Raw genomic sequence first — 5,711 nt, 5'->3', positions numbered from 1 at the left:
AAAGAAAGAAAGAAAGAAAAAGAAAAAGAAAAGAAAAGAAAAAAGAATGGGGCTGGCCTTCGAACATGATGACATTTGGGTTTCACCTGCCTATACCCCTCCTTAGACTCTAAATCTCATAAAAGCAGGGACCAGGTCTGTCTTTTCACCTCTGCCTAGCTCAGTGCCTAGTACACAGGAACTTGGTGAGTATTTGTCAAGTGAATGAATAAACAAATGAACAAGCTTGGCAAAGTCAGAGAAACCTTTGTCACATCCCAAGTCTGCCACATTCTCACATGTGGAATGAGGAAAATGATAATTACCTTGTAAGCTTATCATGAGATGTAAGTATAATTTAATAAATAAATTTAACTTATTTATAAATTAAATAAACCACAACTATGATTATTAGCTCTTCCCAAATTTTACCAACGAACCTACAAATACTAATAATCACACCACGAACATTTAGTGAACATTTCCTTTGAGCAAGATCCTTTGCCCTTTGCTAAGCACGTCACATTAATTACTTCCTTTAATTTTAATCCTCCCAACCATCCTGTAATTATCCAGCTGTCAGCCGTTCCTTTAGGACATACCACATACGCAGCATCCAACAACATCTATCATTAATCAAAGGCACCAAAATCGAGATAGGGAAGGAAGAAAACCTTTTCGGTCTGTTTCTTGCTCCCGCATTCTCTGGACATGCACAGCTCAGTTGATCTACTAAGATTGGATAGAGTGTGACTAGCAATTTACACTTAAGAGCTACCCCAGAGCAAAACGTGATGGATTCTTGGTTGTTGTAGCAACGGAGATCACATGACCTTAGAGAAGGCAGAGGCGGAGCCTGTGGTCACTAGTGATGGGAAGAGTCGGGTGTGGATTTGTGAGCACCAGGAATCAGTGGGCTTTGTTTTCTGGCAGGGTCTATTCCTGGAACAGCTGAAAATACTGAAGGCTAAATTCAAACTCTTGGTTGAGACTCAAAGATTGACTGATGAGAAGCAGAAGAGAGAAAGGGGCTTTGTTCCTGTTTGTGTAGGTCCACTGCGCATATTTAATATTTTGGGATGTTAGCTTTGTATTTCTAGAATAGGAATAATATCTGATCTCTCATTTCTCATGGAATATTCAGGAGTTTAATGAAGTGATGTCCAGAATTTCTCTATGAAAAAAGGCTATAGAGACAAAAATTATTTCAGTAAATATATATACTCCATATATATATATATGCTCCGTATGTGCTCTGACACACTGAAGGAAAGGTAATATTGACTCATTTACGATTAATTTCTTCATGAGTTGAAGGTCTGTGTTGTGCACTGAAATCTCCATAATAATACATTTATGGTTCTATATGCATGTATAATATAAATAAATGTATACTTACAATTGTAGATGCTCTTGGATGCAGAATCACATGCTTGTTGCTGTTCTTCTTGGATTTCTGTCTTTTCAAAAAATATCAAAGGATCAATGTGATAATACAGTAACACAATCGAATTAAGTTGTCATTTGCTTTACAAATCAAAGGGATTGCTCAAACCTTAAAGCAACTGGTAAAGAAATAAAGTAACAAGAAAAGCTGACTTTGAGGATTTCAAACCCTCTAGACTAGAATGACTTCATTGTGTAGAAATGTTTTAATCAAAAGCAGTAGAAGATTTTAATCAAAAGTGATAATGGGCCATGCCTATAATCCCCGCACTTTGTGAGGCAGAGGTGGAAGGATTGCTTGAGCGCAGGAGTTCAAGACAAGCCTGGGCAACAAAATGAGACCCTGTCTCAACAAAAAATAAAAAAATTAGCTGGGCATGCTGGTGCACGCCTGTGATCCCAACTGCACAGGAGGCTGATGCAGGAGGATTGCTTGAGCCCAGGAGGTCAAGGCTGTAGTGAGCTATGTTCATGCCACTGCATCCCAGCCTGGGTGACAGAGCGAGATCCTGAATGAAAAAAAAAAAAAGTGGTAATGGTTGTTATTAAGTTTTGGTGGTTAAAAGGAATAAGCTTCAGTTATCTGAAAAAAGTCCCTTGTCATGGAATGCTCAATTCTCCAATTGTGAGCTCTACTATAACTAATTTTAAAGGATTCAGCACTGGGACACCCATGCTCCAGTCTGAGTCCCACCACTAATGTGACTTGAGAAAGTCACCTAATATTGCTGGATCTCTGTTATCTGCCAACTGAAGAGAATGGAGTAATTAACTTCCACAGTCCTTTCAGCTCTAAGATGCTGTGATTACTTTCAATCGTTTCCAGAAAACTTAGTGCTTATCTTTGGAACACTGCTAAGCAACAGCCTGAAATGAGAGCTAAAAATGAAGCAAAACTCAATACTGTCGAGTTACAATTATAGCTAACGCCGCCAACATCTACACTGCACTGGACCCTGTGCTTTAAACTTTGCATTTATTATCCATTTAATATGAAAAGCAACCTCGGGCATGCCCTAGTACAATAACCTACATCTCAAACAAGGAATGACAACAAATTTTGGGACTTCCAGGTACCAGCCAACTGATCCTTGCATGTATAATATAAATAAATGTATACTTATAATTGTGGATGCTCTTAGAGGCAGAATCACATGCTTGTTGCTGTTCTTCTTGAATTTCTGTCTTTTCAAAAAATATCAAAAGATCAATTTGATAATATAGTAACACAATCGAATTAAGTTGTGTTACCTGATCCTTATTTACATGAAGACAAATATAAATCCTGTTGATGTCACTTTGGAATAGTATAGGGAGAGATGATTGCTGGGTTTGCTTTACATGGCTTTTTATCTTCTTGAGGCATTTGGGAGTTTACCAAGCTCCAGAGCATAATTACAGATCAATTCTTAGTCTTCGTCTTACTATACTTTTCGGCAGCATTTGACATGGTTAATTGAAGCAATTCTTGAAACAATTTCCTTGTGGGGCTTCCAGGACCCCAAATTCATCTGATTCTCTTCCCATCTTTCCAGTCACTGCTACTTATTAGTGACCTTTGCTGAATTCTCCTCATCTCCCCAACCTCTGCTTGTTGAAGAGCCTTTTCTCTTCTCCACCTACACTCACTGCCTTGGTGATGTCATCCAGGCTTGTGGATTTATGTTGGTGATTCTAAAATTAAACCTCCCATCCAGGTCTCTCCGCTCTGAACTCTGTAGGGGCCAAAAAAAAAACAAAAAAAAAAAAAAATTCCTCTTCACTCCCTGAAGGTATTGCTGAAAATCAACTGATAAAAGGCAGATTAATACGATAAATGGCTACAAAGTTATTAATGTGCATGGGAGAGAACCACAGAGTAATTACTCCCAAACCTCCTATGGGATTCAGAAGCTTATATACCGTCTTGAGGTTTACATAAAGAATAGGGGCTTGGACCATGTATTTTGGGGTGAAATATTTTGATTTTATTCAACTCCAAACAAATATATTCAACTGCCAACTCAACATCTTCGCTTGGGTATCTCATCTCAAACTTAAGATGTGTGAACTTTTGATTTTCTCCTCCAAACCTTCTTCTCCTCCAGCGTTCTAAAACATGGTAAAAGGCATTATTGCTTCACAACCTAGCCATTCAGGCCAAAAACCTAGGGTTCATCGTGGCTGCCTCCTGTTCTCTTTCATGCTGCCTCCTGTTCTCTTTCATGCCACACTTAATCTATCAGCAAATTCTGTCATCTCTATCTTTAAACATGATTCAGAATCTGACTATTGTTCACCAGTTCCGTTGCCTCCATCTTAGTCCAAACATCTAGGACTCCTCACTTAGGCTGTTACAGTAACCTCCAATTGGTCTCTTAGCTTTCACTCTTGCTTCCTACACGATATCCCTGCTCCCAACAAATCTATTCTCCAAACAGCAACTTGTGATTCCTTTAAAGGGTAAATTGACCTGGCACAGTGGCTCATACCTGTAATCCCAGCACTTTGGGAGGCTGAAGCGAGCAGATCACTTGAGGTCAGGAGTTTGACACCAGCCTGATCAACATGGTGAAATTCTGTCTCTACTAAAAACACAAAAATTAGCCAGGCATGGGGGTGGGCATCTATAATCCCAGTTACTTGGGAGGCTGAGGCAGGAGAATCACTTGAACCTGGGAGGTGGGGATGCAGTGAGCTGAGGTCGCACCACTGCACTCCAGCCTGGGCAACAGAGTGACAGAGGGAGACCGTGTCTCAAAAATAAATACATACATACATACATACATAAATAAAGTGTAAGTCACTGCTAACCCAACTACATTTGCTTATACTGAGAATGTAAGAATCCCTGGTTCTTAGCATGGCCTGTGGGATCCTGTGGCAACTGACTTCCAGCCTGCCTTCCTTCTTTCCTGCCTTCCTTCCTTCCTTTCTTCCCTAATTTTTGTATTTTTAGTGGAGACAGGGTTTTACCATGTTGGCCAGGCTGGTCTCGAACTCCTGACCTCAAGTGATCCACCCACCTCGGCCTCCCAAAGTGCTGGGATTACAGGTGTGAGCCACCATGCCCGGCCCCTTTTTATTTCTTTATAACAGGTAACCTTCCTCTCTGGTTAGGGACTTTTGTCTTTTTTCTTTAATGCTGCTTCCCAGTGCTTATAGCAGTACTTGGCACATAAGAGGTGTTTGATAAATATTTCTGGAATGAATGAATAAATCAATATTATAATGACAAAGGCATGTTGTAGAATGTGTGTAGATAGTTTACTCAAGATTAATAAGAACAGCAAGGAAATGCCTTTGCAGCAATCAAAGAAACAATCTGTTCTTCCCTGGGCCTTTTAATGGTCTGGTCTGTCTCCTGCCTTGCTTCAGGAGCACACAGGAACCCTCGCCCACTCGGATGTGCTGTTCCTTTCTCTGGTCTCCGTGGATACCCTGAGCCTTGGCCTTACCTCCCTAGATTCCTGCTCGGCTCCCTGGCTCTCCATGTTTGGGTGACCTGCCTGGACCCTCCTCTTCAGCTTACACACCTATACCAGAATTCAGCTCATTAACAGAAAATGATAGCAAATGATAGCAAATGATAATTGCATTATACTCATTACCTAAGTAGAAAATTCATTTTCCAATTAGAAAAAAAAAGTAGGAAAATAAAAATCAGCCCAAATCTCTCTTACATATACCCTTCAAAGATAATAACAATAGCATTTTGGTTTAACTTAGCTTTAAGTAAGAAACTATCTTGCCCCAGCTATGGTCCTATAAGATTCACCCTGGCTGGACTAGTTACCTGGTCTTCCCACCAGGAAAAAGGAAAAGGTCAGAAATAAAATATAAAGTAACATTTTGTAGTTGATGAATCAGGAAAAAAAAGCTTCTAAAATATCATTATGTTGGTGAGGTTCTGATTAAATTTGCGAAAGTGTGTATATACATATAATATATGTAAGTTATTATATATGTATAAAATATATATAATACATATGTTGCTAGGAAAATTTTAAACTACAACAGTCTTTATGTTTGTATGAGAATATAACACTTTATGTTATAAAAATATTTATAACCTTTTTTGCACTTATAATAATCTGCTAGCGGAAAAGCTTTGCACACACAAAGGTACTATTATAGTATAATCGACTTTAGCCAAAAAATGGAGAATCACCTATGGGTTCAATAAGAGCGAAATGGCTAAGTAAACTGTGGCATTAAAATCTCCAGGCAAAATTATTGTTCATTAAAATTATAATTATGGACAACAGAAAAAATGATTATGATGTAGTTTTGAATGAAAAAGAATA

The sequence above is a fragment of the Rhinopithecus bieti genome, unplaced genomic scaffold (genome assembly GCF_001698545.2).
Source record: "Rhinopithecus bieti isolate Rb0 unplaced genomic scaffold, ASM169854v2 scaffold_47995, whole genome shotgun sequence".
In the NCBI taxonomy this organism is placed as follows: domain Eukaryota; kingdom Metazoa; phylum Chordata; class Mammalia; order Primates; family Cercopithecidae; genus Rhinopithecus; species Rhinopithecus bieti.
This window is presented reverse-complemented; position numbering follows the sequence as displayed.